This window comes from Phyllobates terribilis, unplaced genomic scaffold (assembly GCF_046119375.1).
Source record: "Phyllobates terribilis strain yellow unplaced genomic scaffold, ASM4611937v1 Scaffold_119__1_contigs__length_5224398, whole genome shotgun sequence".
NCBI lineage: Eukaryota > Metazoa > Chordata > Amphibia > Anura > Dendrobatidae > Phyllobates > Phyllobates terribilis.
Window position 1 is genome coordinate 4,657,025 of NW_027362879.1, and position 21,293 is coordinate 4,678,317.

Genomic DNA, 21,293 nt, shown 5'->3' on the forward strand with positions numbered 1-21,293 from the left:
GCTCTGGCCATATTACTCTGCCACTGGATCCAGTTACAGAATCTTGCTATCTCTGTTCTGCTTCCTTCCAGTCTCACACTCCTCACTATGCGGCCTCATCTGTCACACTCTCTGTATTTGGCGTCACCTCACTACTCATTCCAGTGCTGACTTCTCTAAGCAGGAAGAAACTTTCTTCTTACTTCCAAACACTCCTCCCATCTGTAGGGCCAGCTGACTGTTAAGTCTTCCTTACCCAGTTGTCCAATCTACTACAGCTCTGATGGGAGATATTACATTAAATTCAGCATTAAACATTGCTCAACCATTATACATGTTATAATGACACAAACTGTAAAAGTCTTCTGGGACGGTGTCCGACATCTTCACACACTTTTACTGTATAACCACGAGCCACTTAAATGTCAGGGACATCCCCTAAATGTAATGATTAGAGCTCTGGTATGGGGAAGAAGCAGGCAAGAATAAAATTGGTAACTCTCCAACGACCTAAGGAGGAGGGTGGACTGGCGCTGCCGAACCCAGAGATTTATTATCTAGCAGTCAACACTTTAGGGGATGGTCATGTCTTGGGTCTGGCGGATCTATAAAAAGAATCTTAGAATATTCCATGGGAGAAAGACAAATATTAGAGGGTTTGGAGGGAGGAGACATGAATAGATTGGGGGGGGGGGAGCCTACAGTGGAACTTGTATATAAAATCTGGAATATGGTAAAGAGAGTGAGAGGAATAAAGGGCCTAACTAAATTTACCCCTATATGGAATAATAATAACCTCCCAGAAATGCAAAAGATTGATGTCATGAGAGAATGGATAGATAAAGGAATTAAATACATGTATCAAATTATGGAGGGGGAAAGTGTCAAACCCTTCTCGCAGCTACAGAGTGAATTTTCGCTGCCAAACTCAGAATGGTATCATTATAGACAGATTAATCATGCAATCAAGTCCCAAGGAACTAAAAAACGTATGATAGTGGAAACAGATCTAGTTTTAGAATATATTTGTCAGGAGGGAACAACTAGGGGAGTAATTTCGAACACGTATAGGGACTTGATGCATACCTATTTACTGGAGTTTCCAATAAGATCTAAAAGTAAATGGGAAGAAGAGATTGGTCTAATAAGGGACGACATTTGGGAAGACATACTGGAATACATACCTATACTCTCAATGAGCGAACCTGCAAGATTGTCTCATATTTATGGAATCCACAGAGTCTATAGATCTCTGCTAATTATGCATAAAATGGGACTAAGGGGCGACTCAAAATGCCCAAGATGTGGGGGAGGGAAGGCGGGCATATTCCACATGATGTGGGAATGCCCTAGACTATTAAGGTTTTGATCTGGGGTCCTTGCTGCAATTGGTGGGGCGTATAGTTGCGAAGTCCCAGGAGACCCTATAACATGCTTGCTGGGTTATGTAGAAGAAATATTAGCTGACAAAAATATAAAAATAGCTATTGCTAGAATACTTTATTGTGCTAGGAAAGATATAGCGAGAAACTGGATTGGGGCTGGTCCTCCCTCCGAGGAAGAATTTTTTAGACAAATAGAATTCACTATACAAATGGAAAGAAGAATAATATGGGAAAAGAGGAAAGCAAAAAACATTTGAAAAAGTATGGGAACCTTGGATACAATACAAAGGAATCTAAGAATACAGAGTCCAAACATGAATAAGGAAGTATAAACTGACATTTCCGGAATGTACCTTTTGGGTTTTGTCTTGTCCTTTTATCATAACGGTCTAATAGGAGAGGTCTTTAGTGGCATGAGAATTTATTTATTTTTTTTACATTTCTCTTTACCTTTCAATATAATACAATATAAGGGAAGGGTTGCTGTCGGAAAAGGGTGTGGGGGGGGGAGGGATTATAAAGGGGTTTGTGTTTTCTTATTGTTCTAAAAAATGCGATGCTTTTGAAATTATTGTATACTTGAAATATGTTCAATAAAAACCTATTTGATTAAAAAAAAAAAAAAATGTCAGGGACATCGATCTGTCTAGTTAGGGGCAGAAGTGATTGTGAATCAATGTCACCTCTTCTGGTGCAGATGAAAGTGACAACAGGAGCCCGGGAGAGGAACAGCGAGACACCCCGAAAGAGGGAATGGTGCAGATAGTGGCCTATTATGACTGCACAAGCCCATGTACATTGGTAGCGTACAAACAAGGGGAACAAATACCTGAACCTGGCAGATCCAAATTCAGACTGGTAGAAGCACTACTCTGACCCTGGTCTGTCCCTACATGATGGTGGAGGTTGGCACCCTAAGATAACGCAATGATGCCCCCTATCAATGGTGGCTCACCCTGAATGCTCCTAACAACTCCTAGTTTATCTATGCATGTGTAGCAACTTACTTGGGAAAATAGGTTAAACACTAAAAACTACAACTGACCCTGCTTGCTCCTGTACAGACTAGATACCTTGACTACACAATCCGCAGCAGTACCTGCGGGTGAAGAGATAGACCTAACCACAGACTAGGAGATGGCAACTATGGCCTAAACTGCCTAAAAGGCAGACAAGTTGCTTCACATTCCTCCTAAAGAACCAGAGGGCAGAGCAGAGTGTGAATTATCTAAAAGAAGAGAAGTGTGCTGAACAAAGGAATAATCCCAAAGCAAGTAAAGTAAGAAACAAAATACCAAACAAAGAATACAGCAAGTACTGTTAACAAATATACTGCCTATTTTCAAATGATAAAAAGAAGAAAAGTGCAAAGTATAGCAAATAAACAGCAAAGCGAAAAACCCTAGCTCCAAATATCAACAGAATGTCAGAATATCCAAATGAATCTATCACCAGCAGGAAACGCAGACTATAAAGCTGCACCCAAAATGTGATAGGCATCCAAATAAAAATACAAATGTGTAAAGCTAAGCAGGCTGCAGCCAGAAAAGCAGAACCCAAACACCCAGTGAAAAGGTGTGTGTCCTGTGGCTCGGCAGAAAGAGAAGCCGACCACAGAACACAAACTGAAGGGATCAAATCCTGGAGCATGACATTGCCACAGACAATTCCTCTCTCTTCCTCCTCCCTGACTTCTCTAGTTGTCCATTTTTGTTGTGTCTTGGTAATTGTGGGTAACATGAGGCGGCCCATTCAGGTTGTACAGGTGGTCTGGCTCTGCCAGGACGGCATCCATACGTGCCGTCACAAGAAGGTTTGCTATATCTCGCAGCACAGTCTCAAGAGGACGGAAACAAACTCCATGTGGACGGCATGAGGGGCCAATATCCTGTAGTGGACAAGGGACAAATACCGCCACACCATGACCAGATCACATATTACCACCACATAGTGACCGAATACTACCATACTGAGCATTAATACAAAAACAGAATACTAATATTACCATTACTAATAGTGCCATTATTCACAGGAGCTCTGTGTATAGTATACAGTGTATAGTGTCAGTGTACAGATAACACACTGACTCACTGGTGATGTCTCTAGTTGAAGTCCTTCATCTCCACTTTTCCTCTTCATCCATCGCAGACCGCCATCACTTCTTCTCGCCAGGACTCGTCTCTGCATAAAATAACACAGTTATCTAGAGCAGCTTACAGAGCACATTCCCCAATATTTCCCCAACTTCTACACTACACCAGATGAAGAAAAAAAGTGATATAGTGCCACCCTGCACAGTAACATGAACCCCCCACAGAAAACAGTATCCTCAAAAATAAAATACATTACAGCAGTAATAATATCCTTTAATTAGCCCCTACAGTAATAATGTCCCACATCCTACTCCCATTGTCTTCATCCTGCCCCCAATGTCTCCATCCTGCCCCCATGTTTCCATTTGTCTCCATCCTGCCCCCAATGTCTCTCCATCCTGCCCCCAATGTCTCTCGATCCTGCCCCCAATGTCTCTCCATTCTGCCACAATGTCATTCCATTCTGCCCCAATGTCTCTCCATTCTGCCCCCATTTCTTTCCATTCTGCCAATGTCTCTCCATTCTGCCCACGTCTCCATTCTGCCTCCATGTGTCTATTTTGCCCCATGTCTCCATTCTTCCCACAATGTCTCTCCATTCTGCCCCCAATGACTCTCCATCCTGCCCCCAATGTCTCTCCATTCTGCCCCAATGTCTTTCCATTCTGCCCCAATGTCTCTCCATTCTGCCCCCATTTCTTTCCATTCTGCCAATGTCTCTCCATTCTGCCCACGTCTCCATTCTGCCTCCATGTGTCTATTTTGCCCCATGTTTCCATTCTGCCCCCAATGTCTCTCCATTCTGCCTCCAATGTCTCCATTCTGCCCCATCTCAATTCAGCCCCGTCTCCATTCTACCCCCAATGTCTCTCCATTCTGCCCCGTCTCCATTCTGCCACCATGTTTCTATTCTGCCTCCATGTTTCTATTATGCATCCAATGTCTCCATTTTGCTCCCCTTTCTCCATTCTGCCCCCCTTGCCTCCATTCTGCCCCAATGTTTCTATTCTGCCCCAATGTCTCCATTCTGCCCTCCCTGTCTCCATTCTGCCACCCTTGTCTCCATACTACCGCCTGGTTTCTATTCTGCCCCCAATATCTCCATTCTGCCCCCGTCTCCATTCTGCCCCCCATGTTTCTATTCTTCCCTCCATGTCTCCATTCTGTCCCCCTTGTCTCCATTCTGCCCCCATGTTTCTATTCCGCCACCCTTGTCTCCATCCATACTGCCATCTGGTTTCTATTCTGCCCCCAATGTCTCCATACTGTCCCCATGTCTCCATTCTGCCCCCTATCTCCATTCTGCCCCCCGGTCTCTATTCTGCCCCGTCTCCATTCTGCCCCCTATGTCCATTCTGCCCCCTATGTCCATTCTGCCCCCCGGTCTCTATTCTGCCCCCCTGTCTCCATTCTTCCCCCATGTTTCTATTCTGCCACCCTTGTCTCCATCCATACTGCCCTTTGGTTTCTATTCTGCCCCCAATGTCTCCATACTGTCCCCATGTCTCCATTCTGCCCCCTATCTCCATTCTGCCCCCCAGTCTCTATTCTGCCCCGTCTCCATTCTGTCCCCCTGTCTCCATTCTGCCCCCTGTCTCCATTCTGCCCCCTATCTCCATTCTGCCCCCCGGTCTCTATTCTGCCCCCCGGTCCATTCTGCCCCCCTGTCTCCATTCTTCTCCCCTGTCTCCATTCTGCCCCGTCTCCATTATGCCCCCCATGTCTCCATTCTGCCCTCAATGTGTTTCCATTCTGCCTCCAATATGACTCCATTCTCCCCCAATGTGACTCCATTCTGCCCCCCTGTCTCCATTCTGCCCCCCTTATCTCCATACTACCCCCCTGGTTTCTATTCTGCCCCCAATGTCTCCATTCTACCCCCATGTTTCTATTCTTCCCTCCATGTCTCCATTCTGTCCCCCTAGTCTGCATTCTGCCCCCATGTTTCTATTCTGCCACCCTTGTCTCCATCCTTACTGCCCTCTGGTTTCTTTTCTGCCCCCAATGTCTCCATACAGTCCCCATGTCTCCATTCAGCCCCCTATCTCCATTCTGTCCCCCGGTCTCTATTCTTCCTTCCATGTCTCCATTCTGTCCCCCTAGTCTCCATTCTGCCCCCATGTTTCTATTCTGCCACCCTTGTCTCCATCCATACTGCCCTCTGGTTTCTATTCTGCCCCCAATGTCTCCATACAGTCCCCATGTCTCCATTCAGCCCCCTATCTCCATTCTGTCCCCTGGTCTCTATTCTGCCCCGTCTCCATTCTGCCCCCCTGTCTCCATTCTTCCCCCATGTTTCTATTCTGCCACCCTTGTCTCCATCCATACTGCCCTCTGGTTTCTATTCTGCCCCCAATGTCTCCATACTGTCCCCATGTCTCCATTCTGCCCCCTATCTCCATTCTGCCCCCCGGTCTCTATTCTGCCCCCCGGTCTCTATTCTGCCCCCCTGTCTCTATTCTGCCCCCCTGTCTCCATTCTTCCCCCATGTTTCTATTCTGCCACCCTTGTCTCCATCCATACTGCCCTCTGGTTTCTATTCTGCCCCCAATGTCTCCATGTCTCCATTCTGTCTCCTATCTCCATTCTGTCCCCCGGTCTCTATTCTGCCCTGTCTCCATTCTGCCCCCTATCTCCATTCTGCCCCCTATCTCCATTCTGCCCCCCGGTCTCTATTCTGCCCCGTCTCCATTCTGCCCCCCTGTCTCCATTCTTCCCCCATGTTTCTATTCTGCCACCCTTGTCTCCATCCATACTGCCCTCTGGTTTCTATTCTGCCCCCAATGTCTCCATACTGTCCCCATGTCTCCATTCTGCCCCCTATCTCCATTCTGCCCCCTGGTCTCTATTCTGCCCCGTCTCCATTCTGCCTCCCTGTCTCCATTCTGCCCCCTGTCTCCATTCTGCCCCCTATCTCCATTCTGCCCCCCGGTCTCTATTCTGCCCCGTCTCCATTCTGCCCCCGTCTCCATTCTTCTCCCCTGTCTCCATTCTGCCCCGTCTCCATTCTGCCCCCCATGTCTCCATTCTGCCCTCAATGTGTTTCCATTCTGCCTCCAATATGACTCCATTCTCCCCCAATGTGACTCCATTCTGCCCTCAATGTCTCCCATTCTGCCTCCATGTTTCCCATTCGACCCCCTCATGCCTCCATTCTGCCCTCAGTGTCCCTCACCCTGCCCCCACCCTGTGCGGTTTTGGTGATTATTTTCCTCTATAGACTTCTATGTGGAGCATAAAAAAACGTCTGTAAGAAACTGCTGATACTTTTTTAAGTGCAGAATCAAAGTTTTTCTGTACTGTAAAAAACAATTAAAAACGCGGTTTCACATCTGCACCAAAATGCATCAAATAAGGGGGAAAAAAGCCTAAAATAGTGCACCAAAGATGCAATAACCAGAGGAGATTGTTATTGTGTAGATTGGTGCACAGTATTTATGCTACGTGTGAACACGGCCTTACAGACACAAAAAAGCCAGATGTCATATAGTGAAACTACACAGAGATGAGAAAGTTCTGAAGGGTCCGACTGTGAATGAGGGAACAAAAAATAATCCACAGGTCCCAACTAGAGAAGAGCAGGACGCACAGATGATATTGCAGCAGCCCGGGCTAATCTAAAGCCGCGACAGGGCCTCCCGTCCAGCCACCAATTACCACTGACCTGGATGCTGGACCTGAGTCCCATGAGTCGATCCTCTCATCTCTAGTCCCAGCCGTCCTGGATACAGCAGACAGTCCCGGATTTAGGTCTATGCCCTGCAGTCCCGAGTTTCTGCTGAAAGTCCCTCACTGCCACCGCCCCTCTGATAACTCTTCCTGCCGGGGGAGAAAGACATGGTAAATGGGCGTAGCTTGGGGTGTGGATAGGGGCGTCGTCAGACTACGCGTGCCGCATGGTTTCGCCCTCTTTCTAGTCCTCATAGGTTGGCGGTATGCTTGTACTGAGGAGATCTGGGATATCAGTGATTAGGTCCCATATTGTGCACTGTAAGGTCTGGAAAAGCTCCTTCTATCCGTCTCTGTAGCACCAGAGGAAGAACAGAGGGGAAAAGACAGGATTTTCTACATGTCGCGTTATGTAGATGTTCTGCAGATTTATCACAACCGTCCACAAGAAGAAACTGCCATCACAGAGCCGCCTTTAGCTGTTGGAAAAGTTTAAACTTAGTTTTGAACAGTTGCTATAGGCAACAAGGACTTTCTATTTATGCTGGGTCACATGATGCTGGTGCTGGGTGATGTCATTTGACGGAATGTTGTGGGTGATGATGTCACAGAGGGCGTTGTGATGTCATCCTTGGGGTATATAAGGGGGCTCCATCCACCTGGAGCTCATATCTCATTGGCCATATCTTGGTGCTGAGATACCCCCTGGAGACAATGAGGATCGCCATATTGTTTCTGTGCTGTACCCTGTTCTACCCTGTGAATTACCATAGGCTGCCGGTGAGTACCTGTCTATTATTACATATGGAGGACGTTTAGAATCAGCTGCGGCAGGGGAAGGGGATGGGGAGGGGGGTCCTGTAAGAATTTACCTGCGGGAATAAGAGGTTATGGCAGGGAAAGGAGCTTAGGAAGTGACAGTCAGAGGGGATATAAGTGTGGGGTGACCCCTCTGACTCCCACATTCCTGCTTTGTCCTTGTAGTGATTAATGACTTTGGTGTTGTCCCTTATATATCACTTTGCAGTCACCAGTGATCGCTCCGCACTGTGATCCTAAACTACAGTCTCATTTACCTTTTTGCAAACGCCCAGAAGGGGAGGAGTGACATCACACCCATGTGAGCAGATCCCGCCCACTTTTACTGCAGTCGTAATGCGAGCTAGCTGTATTCTGTTTTCATGGAAATGTCAGCAGCTGCTCCCCCTAGTGTTTACAAGATGAAAACATCAAAAGAGTTAAAATATTTTTTTCAGATTTTATACCATTAAAACCTTTTTAAATATATATGTGTATTTATATATAAATATAAATACTTTACAATTTTACAATTGTAAAAAAATTGCTGACACTTTCCCTTTAAAAGATCTAAAGACGTTCTGCTTCATGTGCCATTGTGACCAATCACAGCACAAATTATATTTTTTAAACTTTTCTTGAAAAACTGAAGCTGCTCCGTGATTGGAAATCATGTGGAAGGGTTCTCTTTTAGACATTTAGTTAGGTACAAAGTATCAGTGACATGATGGATAGAACTGTGCAATGATGTCACAGAGGGCTTTGTGATGTCACCCCTGGGTATATTAGAAGCCTCGGCCCATCTGCAGCTTGTACCTCATTGACCATACCTTGGTGCTGAGAGACCTCTGGAGATGATGAATATCATCCTATCATTTCTGTGCTTTACGTTGCTCTACCCCCCACATTACAGTACACTGAGGGCGAGTATGTTCTCATCAATATGGAGGTCACAAGGATCAGCTAATGAGAATATCGCCTCTTGCAGGACTTCTCATACTGGACACGTGACCGTCCGTCATATGAAAGTCCAACTGTAAATAATATTCCATGGACCCTGGAGGTGAATCCCAAACTTCTTCCTGATCTTCTCAATGGGATATTTCTGAAAGTTGCTTGATAATGTATCCATCACTGTATAATAACAAGGGCTCTCTGTTTGACTGGATTGGGTATAAATATACAGGACTTTATTATGTTTTTTTTCTTTATTATAGGATGACCCACTACCCGTGGATCTCAGGAGAAGCACCTATCAAGCTTCCATCAATCTTCCTCTTTGGCTCTTCCGTGACCCAGTTTTTGTTGCGGTGATGACACTACTGACAATACTAGAGTATTTGGCCTTAAGTCTTGTCCTGAGCAAGTGGGCAATGTCTGAACCTGGTGAAACCATCAGAAAACTCATGAGAACAAAACCATTCTGAAGGAACAAAGTGCTTGTAAGGAGCCGATTTGCATCCCTCAGATTCAGGAGCAAGACTCCAGGAGAACACCTGTCCTGCCCAATGGCAAATGTTCTACTCCATCCATGGCTCCTGCACCGCAGGATGCGAAAAAGGTTCCTAGTTGCAACTATAAAGTGGCGTTCAGTGATATTGTCTGGGTCAGAACGATCCCTCACAACAATATAGGAAGAAGAGCTCGAAGTTCCACAGAGCATAAAGAGAGGTTACTGATTTTTCAGAGAAACCAACAATCCAGAATTCCAGAGCCAAGAGCACCAGAACCTAGAACACCAGACCCTACCATGTCAGAACCTAGTATGTCAGAACCTAGAATGCCAGAGCCTTAAATGCCTACAACACCTCAACCCAAAATCAAGAGGAGAAGATGTTTCCTTAGATGTCTTAGAGGCGAGGAAGATTGAGAAGGCAACTGCTTGAACTTTCCCATTGCTCGTGTTTTCATCACAGGTTAGTCCTATACATGCTGTCTGATGGGCACCATCTTACTACATACAATGCAGCATTGCACCTGAAATCGAATGGATATTTTGTCACACACTTGCACTTTAGCACCTTATCATATGGCGCATATATCTATGAACGCTTTGCTAAGTATCACTGTCTAGTATGTGCTTCTGATGAACCTATTTTAGGAAAACGTGTCGAGGTTTGGCATACTATGTACTTGAGTTTGGCGTACTATGTACTTGTTGGTAAATTCTATTGCCATCTATAATCTACTAGATATTATAATGTCTCTGGTGGGATGCCCCATTCCGAATTGTTGATAACTGACTATGAGCATTGTCCTCTATTTCTTATCTACTATGGTTACAGGTTGATGTGAAGAGAGCTGTGCCATTGGTAGCGATTTTTCTACTGATTTGTCAGTTATATTTATGTTAGTTTAGCAAATTTCTGCTTGTAGGGTCTAATGTTTTAGCATAGTGTATGTTCTGTGAGTTAAATTGTCATACTTATGCACTAGATAGATTATAAATTGTGATGCTTATGTACTAGATAGATTATTAGTTTAATCGGTGATTTTTTAAATATTTTTTAACATCAGGAGACTCAAGAATCGCATCTTACAGAAGACAAGAAGCCTAAATGCCGAAGGGTGATGACCTGTTGATGGCCCACAGCTGGAGGGTCATTACCTCTTGATGGCACAAAACTGGACAGAAGATAAAAACAGTTGATGGCACACAGCCGGAGGGTGATGACCTATTGATGGCCATAGCCAGAGGGTCATTACCTGTTGATGGCACACAGCCGGACAGAGGATCATTACCTGTTGATGGCACACAGCCGGATGGTCATTACCTGTTCATGGCGCACTGCCGGATGGTCATTACCTGTTGATCGCACACAGCCGGAGGGTGATGACCTATTGATGGCCATAGCCAGAGGGTCATTACCTGTTGATGGCGCACTGCCGGATGGTCATTACCTGTTGATGGCACGCAGCCGGAGGGTGATGACCCATTGATGGCCATAGCCAGAGGGTCATTACCTGTTGATGGCACACAGCCGGACAGAGGATCATTACCTGTTGATGGCACACAGACGGATGGTCATTACCTGTTCATGGCGCACTGCCAGATGGTCATTACCTGTTGATGGCACACAGCCGGAGGGTGATGACCTATTGATGGCCATAGCCAGAGGGTCATTACCTGTTGATGGCGCACTGCCGGATGGTCATTACCTGTTGATGGCACACAGCTGGAGGGTGATGACCAGTTGATGTCGCACTGCCGGATGGTCATTACCTGTTGATGGCACACAGCCGGACAGAGGATCATTACCTGTTGATGGCACACAGCCGGCCAGAGGATAAGATCTTTTGATTGCATACACCGGGTCCCTCCCTGATAACAAGGAACCCCGGGGAATACTGGTCATCTTGATCCCCCACTGACTATATACTTGCTCCACCTCAGCCTACACCATCATGGAGGACACTTCCACCTGTGTCCACTGTAAGGTTGGACTTTTTTTTATAATTACAGCAGATTAATAAACATCATAAAGCTGTAAAACTATCGAGTAATTTATTATAAATTATTATAAAGAAATATAAAGTATAATAGAAAGCTATAGAGGGCACATAAGACGACTAACTATAGAAAGCATGGTATCGCCTGATATATATTGTATATTCTAGATGGCGCTATTACACTAAATACATCACAACCTCCAGGGTGATATTACCGTACAATGCGAGATCACTAATAATGGCCACAGATTATGAGAAAATGACCAGCTCCATAGTCCTGGAGTTATTATAAATGTCTCTAGTGTGAGGCAGGGACTGGACGAGTGTTGGAGGGAGGTATATTCCCCCAGGACGTCCTTTATGTATCCATGCTGCAGAATCTGCCGTATACTTCTGTTCTAGCAGTCAGACATTTCACTCTGCAGATCACAGGCTCAACATTGTGTAAAACTAACACCGTATATAAGAGCACTCAGAATAAAAACTAGCGGCATGCCGTGCACTGCCCACGTCATGTGTACGGGATACAGGACCTGCAGGACCTGGTACGGCCATTATAGTTGATAGATTAATGATACCTGTGCAGATGAAGGGAAAAAAAATATGTGCAACAACAGGTGGAGAAAGTCTCAAAATGTAATTTGAAGAGTATAATAGAGAAATGGGAAACTTCTGGAGATGCAGATAAGTGGTACCAGGGCGAAACGTAAGTGCAGTCAGACAAGCCAATGGCCTGGTAACAGAGGCCAAGCAGAGCCGGGTATGTGGTAATACAAATGGGTGGTGGACTGAGTCGAGGTTTCGGTAATCATGGTGTAACAGACCGGGCAGACTGACTGGGCAGGAGAGAATTTCATGTTTTCTTGATTATAGCATCATTCAGAGAATTCCTGCTCCTAATTATTAAAAGGGGTTGTCCGCGACTATTTTATTTTTTTTTTACCATGGGCCTAAGAACTAAAAGGTAAGTATTTGCTAACTATATGCCTGTTGGGCCCGGTGCCGATCTCCGCCATTTCAGAGAGGTCACGGATCGCTCCTGCCAGTGATTTTGCAGCTCCCTCTCTGCTCTGTTGATGGGGTCTGACTGCCGATGTCATGCTGACTTGACAGCTAGCTCCCTGCTGCCTAACTGCAGGGAGCCATCTGTCAATGAGAATGAAGTTGGCAGTCTGGCCTCATTGACAGAGCAGCCGGGAAGAGGAAGAGCTGTTCTGTTGACGTGAAGCAGCAGAATCGCTGTTAGGAGCAGTTCAGGTGTGATCAGAGCCGCCACAGGGTAGAACAGGCAGGTAGTAAGCAATTACCTGCCTGTTAGTTCTTAGACCCATTGCATTTTTCTATCTCATCCTGTAGGAGTCACCTTCTCTTCAACGAAAAAGAGACACTGTGAAACCTACGCGTATCGAACACATAAAAGTTCTTAATCCTAGTATACAAATACATGTAGGGAGTTACAATTTATATGTTCGACTGCCCCATCATATGGGCGTGTTGATAGTTCCTCACGCCCAATTTTTCAAATTAAAGAAATTATAGGTTGTCGAAATAACAGAATAAAAACAAATAATATTGAAAAATTGAGATTAAAATAACAAAAGAAAAAGAAAAGGTTATAATGTATAATATTATATAGAAAAAAAACCCTATGGTATATACACCTCTGATTATAATGCATGGAATATACACGTACAGACCAAAAGTTTGGACACACCTTCTCATTTAAAGATTTTTCTGTATTTTCATGACTATGAAAATTGTACATTCACACTGAAGGCATCAAAACTATGAATTAACACATGTGGAATTATATAGTTAACAAAAAAATGTGAAACAACTGAAAATATGTCTTATAATCTAGGTTCTTCAAAGTAGCCACCTTTTGCTTTGAAGTCTGCTTTGCACACTCTTGGCATTCTCTTGATGAGCTTCAAGAGGTAGTCACCGGAAATCATCTTCCAACAATCTTGAAGGAGTTCCCAGAGATGCTTAGCACTTGTTGGCCCTTTTGCCTTCACTCTGAGGTCCAGCTCACCCCAAACCATCTCAATTGGGTTCAGGTCTGGTGACTGTGGAGGCCAGGTCATTTGGCGTAGCACCCCATCACTCTCCTTCTTGGTCAAATAGCCCTTACACAGCCTGGAGGTGTGTTTGGGGTCATTGTCCTGTTGAAAAATAAATGATGGTCCAACTATATGCAAACCGGATGGAATAGCATGCCGCTGCAAGATGCTGTGGTAGCCATGCTGGTTCAATTTTGAATAAATCCCCAACAGTGTCACCAGCAAAGCACCCCCACACCATCACACCTCCTCCTCCATGCTTCACGGTGGAAACCAGGCATGTAGAGTCCATCTGTTCACCTTTTCTGCGTCGCACAAAGACATGGTGGTTGAAACCAAAGATCTCAAATTTGGACTCATCAGACCAAAGCACAGATTTCCACTGGTCTAATGTCCATTCCTTGTGTTCTTTAGCCCATACAAGTCTCTTCTGCTTGTTGCCTGTCCTTAGCAGTGGTTTCCTAGCAGCTATTTTACCATGAAGGCCTGCTGCACAAAGTCTCCTCTTAACAGTTGTTGAAGAGATGTGTCTGCTGCTAGAACTCTGTGTGACATTGACCTGGTCTCTAATCTGAGCTGCGCTTAACCTACGATTTCTAAGACTGGTGACTCGGATAATCTTATCCTCAGAAGCAGAGGTGACTCTTGGTCCTCTTTTCCTGGGGCGGTCCTCAAGTGAGCCAGTTTCTTTGTAGCGATTTATGGTTTTTGCAACTGCACTTGGGGACACTTTCAAAGTTATCCCAATTTTTCGCATTGAGTGACCTTCATTTCTTAAAGTCATGATAGCCACTCGTTTTTCTTTACTTAGCTGCTCTTTTCTTGCCACAATACAAATTTTAACAGTCTATTCAGGAGGACTATCAGCTGTGTATCCACCAGACTTCTGCACAACACAACTGATGGTTCCAACCCCATTTATAAGGCAAGAAATCCCACTTATTAAACCTGACAGAGCACACCTGTGAAGTGAAAACCATTTCCGGTGACTACCTCTTGAAGCTCATCAAGAGAATGCAAAGAGTGTGCAAAGCAGTCACCAAAGAAAAAGGTCACTACTTTGAAGAACCTAGAATAGAAGACATATTTTCAGTTGTTTCACACTTTTTTGTTAAGTATATAATTCCACATGTGTTAATTCATAGTTTTGATGCCTTCAGTGTGAATGTACAATTTTCAAAGTCATGAAAATACAGAAAAATCTTTAAATGAGAAGGCGTGTCCAAATTTTTGGTCTGTACTGTATATAGATAACATATATTTTGCACCATTAATTTTGTTGTAAATACATATATATAGAAGTATTTAAGGTCATCACAGAGGAGATATGTATCATCAACTTTTTAACAGTTGGTGATGGAAACCCATATTTGTAACTACAGTGTCAAAGATGCTGAGAGACTTATTTGTCTTTTCACTGGGCTGGGTTTTTTGTGAACAGCTGAAGAGATGGGTGGGACGGCTGTTCACCATATCTCCTCCTCTGGCTCTAATTCATGTGGATAGAGACATCGCTACATAGATATATATTCATATATATCTCTATTTATATCTTAAAAAATTGTAGATTCTAGACATATATTATACATAGATATATGATAGATATTATATACTTTAAATAATTCTATATTTTTAGTACATACAGTACATACATCATAGCTAAACACATACATATATATGTTTGTTAATGTTGTTATATATATATATATGCAAATTGCCTCTTCAGAGAAAAAGAGGACTTGTACTCTATAGCGCCACCTATTGGAAGCAGCAATCCTACAAGTCACAATCAACCCTTTAACGAGTCGTGCAATATGACTTAGGACAAAAGCCAAATCAGAATCTCAATTTGCAGACACGGTGTTTCGGGCTGTTGGCCCTCGTCAGTGCAAAGTATGAGAACTGATTTGGCTGGTGAGAGGCTCTGGACTGAGGTCTTTTTCTCTGAAGAGGCAATTTGCATATTCAATTTCCCAGAGAAGCATTGCATGGCGAATAAGCCTCCTTACCTTGACGTGCCAGAGCCGGTGTGTCACTCTCCATAAGGAGAAACGCTACCCCTTAGACATATCATATATATATATATATATATATATATATATATGTATATATATATATATATATATATATATATATATATATATATATATATATATATATATAGATTGAGGAGACATTATAGATACATACTTACATAGTTTCACCATATATACATAAATAATATATTTATATCATATAATAATATTGATTCATTTATATAGCACTATTAATTCCATTGTGCTTTACATACATTTGCAGCACTGTCCCCATTGGGGCTCACAATCTAAACATCCTATCAGTATGTCTTTCAGGTTTCATAGTTCCATCTATCTAATACATAAAAATAGAATCTAATAACATTTCTATGGATTGTCTTTCTGTTCCTATTATGTAAAGTATGAAGCTTTGCCATTATTTGTGACATGGTAATAAATTGGATCCTTTCACTTCCTTTCTGTTTTTTTGCTCCACCTTGGAAACGGACAATCACACACACATCAAACTACACAAAACAATGGACCACATCCAATTATAGTCACAACAGCTTCCAAGAGACCATATAGTGTAAACCCGCACACAGGAGACACCACATAGTGACCATCACTCAAGAAACACAACACCAGATCCCAAAATACAGCACACAACAAGGAAGAGACAGTGCACAGGTGTGAACGAAGCCAAATGATGCAACAAATACAAGACACAAATGCGGAAGGATGATATAGAACAGGGATGTTGGAAAGCGCAAATGGTGTGACACATGGCCACTGCTCCTGTTAGCACCACTAAGGGCACACAGAGGTTCATTTCACCGCACTCCCCATGCAATAGCATCCGGGCTATTTCTAGTATATATATAATGCAAAATCAGATAAGAGTCAACGGAAATGAATTCTTGCAGCAGACTATAGATTACATTCTAAGCATCCTGTTTCTCCAAAGAAATGATTAGTGTCTCTACACATCTCAGAGTCAGTTGTTTCTGACCGCAAAGAGAACATCTGTCTACTTTCCACTCATTCTAGGACCTTTCAGTAAAACTATATATACTATATATATACTGTATATATATATATACACACACATATATATACACACATTATATAGTTATTACAAAAATGATTATAACATTCCCCCTTTTGTAAATGTCAATATCACATCTCTGTACCCATCGGGGCTTTTGTTTTCTTCTTACGGTTTTCACAGGACCCATCGGATTTCAGAGTCTTGGTTATTTTCGGGGAAGGTATAATGTTCAGAATCATTATCATCAGGGTCCATAGTCTCCATTCCTCGATACATAGTCTTTGTTATGGCAGAGTCAATAAGTCTTTGTGCGAGTCCTCTAATGCACAGTATAGCACAACAGCCACAAACAGGGAGTACACTTGTAGCACCCCGAGGGTTCGGTTGCTACAGAGGTATTGCATCTCACCCAGATGTGCGATATCTCACTTCCAGGTAAGGATGGAGTGTGGCTCAGGACCCTGACACCCACATGCACTACACCACATTTCCGGGGGACAGCTCGACGGTGCTCCCATTAGTTATGCAGGCACGAGTGAGCATGTCCCTGGCTGGAGTGGGGGGAGGGAACACCTAGAGAAGGGAACCCGGTAGTGTGTGCGTGGGGGAAGTAGATCCTGGGTGCACTCTGTACAGGAGTATAAAGGGAGGCACCATCTTGAAAAGGGAGTGGAGAGAGGAGAAGACAGGGAGCAGAGCTGCTTTATGGGCTCTGCTCCACAGGCAGGCCCTGTCAGGAGGCCTGAGCCTGGAGGAGGGAAGAAGGAGGAAGAGGAGCAGACTGGGCTCCAGGAAGGACAGAGGGGACCCCAGGGGTGTGGACTGGCTGGTAGCCACCACACGCCCGCCGCTACCTGAGTAGGGGGGTCAGGTCAAGAAGATGGGAACTGGATCCCAAATTAGTGGAGGAGAGAAACTACCCTCAACTAAGAACCGGAGGCTGCGACATTACATGTGGAGCAGCCCCTCGCCACACCCGCTAGAAAGGCACCACATAGGACCTGGGAAACGCAGGCCAACGTTTGCCCACCAAGAAGGTCCGAGGCAGCTGGACATAAGCGTGGTCACTAGTGGGGTTGAAGACCAGAAACAGGGGACATAAAGGGGGTCCTGCAAAGCACTCCAGAAAGACCTGGGAGTTAACCGAGCCCCTCACCTGGTGAGCACAGCGCGACGCAGGCGGCCACCTCTGCAGCGGTGGCCTGGAGCAGTAACCAAGTAACCGTGAGTAAAGACCCTGAACTGCACCACCAAGACTCCGAGTTGTCTTTGTTGCGCTCGTGTACCACCATCACCCCCATCATCTATCCCTGCTGCCCTGAGGCCATACCCCTCCCGTTGGGGGTTATACCACCACGCTGCACATCCTTATACACCTGGCCTCAGTGGACTGTTCTGCAGCGGCGGCTTCAAAGCCGCACTCAACGGGTGGCGTAGTCGATCAAGTTAACATCTACTGCCATAGACATCGCCGCTCAGTTTGACTCCCTGGGCACGGACCGGGTCACCGCCACGAGACTACAACCCTCAACAGATCCGGCTCCGGGTAAGCTCTCGCGTCGCAACGCAGCGCGACACAGGCCCAGGGGCGCGTCAACTTTTGGCGTAGTCGGCAGGATTTCGTGCCCGCAACCACCGGGTACTGCGTGCCTGAAAGAGACTTTTAAAACTTACCATCCGTGAAGTTTTCCCGCCATCCGGCGCCATCTTCAGCCTTCTTCCCGCCATCTGTGGAGTTTTCCCGTCATTGGGCGCCATCTTGAGGACGCCGCGAGGGAAGAAGAGGGGCGTGGACTCCGAAAGCGCGCGAGAACTGAAGCCCCGCCTCACGTCCGGACGTCGCGTAAGGTCCTGGAAGGAGCCCAGCAGACGCCGACGTCACAGGAGCGCGACGGAAGGTCCTCAACCCTGACGATCTACTGCGGAGCCGTGGCCTACGGAAGAGGATCATCGCCAGGTAGGCCATGGTCCACCAGGGGGGAGGAGGACACCAGGAACGGACAGCAAGATGGCGGACCGGCAGCAGACTAAGCTGCCCAGCATCGGCAGCGCCCCAGCCATCGCGGGCCCCGACCAGCACCAGGTGAAGACGCGTGACGCAGGAGCGGTCGCGGGAGCAGGTAAGAGGAGTCTCCCTGTCCCGGACGCTGCCAGCGTCAGCCTGCTCCCGGGCCACCCGGTGGAGCCGCCGATCCCGGGCGCTGCAGACGCAGACCTGCTCCAGACCTGGGCACTGCCACCACCAGCCCGCGCCCAGGCCCAAAGCCGCACTCAGACCCCGAGTACCAAGAGGGCCCGGACGGGTCTGAACCTGAGAAAGAGAAAGGAGCGTGTGGAGCACACCGTTAATCGTAAACGGTAAAAGAGGAGATGTGAATAGTTACCCGACCGGGTATAAGGACTGTTGTGGGACTGTTTCCACTAAGAGTGTGGTCCCCGTTGGGACAGAAAGAGAACGGTTTCCCTTATCCCCTATCTGGCTGGGGACTGAGAACAGCCACCCCTACCTGGCCGAGGACTGAGAGCGGCCATATCCTGTAAATAATTATGTGTTTCTAGTAATGTATAGGAGTCCTTGGTGGATTTACCGGGAATCCTGTGTACATAGTTGGAGCGTAACCCAGGACGGACTAAAGACTGTTAAGGACTCGGGGCAGGACAGACCCCTACCTGGTTACGTCTCCCTGTTTTAGGAAAATGGACACCTGGTTGCAGAATAAACTGTGACCTGTTATAAAGAGACTTCTTCATGGATCTGCTGCTAGAAATGTTTTATATGAAAAATTTAAATGCTAGAATGTGTTACTATGAAAAAGAGTTCCAGAACAGTACATATGCACTTATACCGTTTAAGAGAGAGCCGTTCCCATAAAGGGAAACTGAATGTTGATACCTGTTGTACTTGTTGTTTATGAAAAATTTGCATGTTCTAATGTATACCCTGTCTTTTGCTCAGTTCCAGCCCGCGGACGTGCTGGGTTTTGCCAGGGGGGAATGTAGCACCCCGAGGGTTCGGTTGCTACAGAGGTATTGCATCTCACCCAGATGTGCGATATCTCACTTCCAGGTAAGGATGGAGTGTGGCTCAGGACCCTGACACCCACATGCACTACACCACATTTCCGGGGGACAGCTCGACGGTGCTCCCATTAGTTATGCAGGCACGAGTGAGAATGTCCCTGGCTGGAGTGGGGGGAGGGAACACCTAGAGAAGGGAACCCGGTAGTGTGTGCGTGGGGGAAGTAGATCCTGGGTGCACTCTGTACAGGAGTATAAAGGGAGGCACCATCTTGGAAAGGGAGTGGAGAGAGGAGAAGACAGGGAGCAGAGCTGCTTTATGGGCTCTGCTCCACAGGCAGGCCCTGTCAGGAGGCCTGAGCCTGGAGGAGGGAAGAAGGAGGAAGAGGAGCAGACTGGGCTCCAGGAAGGACAGAGGGGACCCCAGGGGTGTGGACTGGCTGGTAGCCACCACACGCCCGCCGCTACCTGAGTAGGGGGGTCAGGTCAAGAAGATGGGAACCGGATCCCAAATTAGTGGAGGAGAGAAACTACCCTCAACTAAGAACCGGAGGCTGCGACATTACATGTGGAGCAGCCCCTCGCCACACCCGCTAGAAAGGCACCACATAGGACCTGGGAAACGCAGGCCAACGTTTGCCCACCAAGAAGGTCCGAGGCAGCTGGACATAAGCGTGGTCACTAGTGGGGTTGAAGACCAGAAACAGGGGACATAAAGGGGGTCCTGCAAAGCACTCCAGAAAGACCTGGGAGTTAACCGAGCCCCTCACCTGGTGAGCACAGCGCGACGCAGGCGGCCACCTCTGCAGCGGTGGCCTGGAGCAGTAACCAAGTAACCGTGAGTAAAGACCCTGAACTGCACCACCAAGACTCCGAGTTGTCTTTGTTGCGCTCGTGTACCACCATCACCCCCATCATCTATCCCTGCTGCCCTGAGGCCATACCCCTCCCGTTGGGGGTTATACCACCACGCTGCACATCCTTATACACCTGGCCTCAGTGGACTGTTCTGCAGCGGCGGCTTCAAAGCCGCACTCAACGGGTGGCGTAGTCGATCAAGTTAACATCTACTGCCATAGACATCGCCGCTCAGTTTGACTCCCTGGGCACGGACCGGGTCACCGCCACGAGACTACAACCCTCAACAGATCCGGCTCCGGGTAAGCTCTCGCGTGCGCAACGCAGCGCGACACAGGCCCAGGGGCGCGTCACACTGGCCACAATGGCCAGAGATATCAGCGCGGAAGTGACCTGGCCAGACCATTTCCCAAACCATCCTTCAATCCAGGAAGAAAAATTGTCAACATATCCAGAGTTCTCAGCCAGTTTATTAGATAGGGCAGTCAGTCCATCAAGGGCATTGGTGATGCTACCATCAGGAGCTGTAGGATTATTAGGGATGAAATTGCAACAAAATCCTCCAACATACTACATACATCTTCTCTTTCTGCTAAGAGGATGCCTAATGCCATTCTGTTCTGCCAAGCCATGAGGGAAGTTGGTCCTAGCTGCTCAGCTATCCCTTTAGCTGCATCTCGAGTGTAATTAACAAATCTCTGTTGGTTGTAGTATATGTAGTTTATCCAGTCTACATTTTTATTTATTGTCACCCACCATATGATGGACTCCCACCCAGCTGCTACCTGGTTCCTAGCCTTGTATTCGTTGGGCACTCCTCTGGGAACTCCAATGTCCTCTATGTATACACTAAAATCTAAGGATTCTCGGGGGGGTGTCACGCTTCTGTCTACTCCCACCACATACCTTTGACC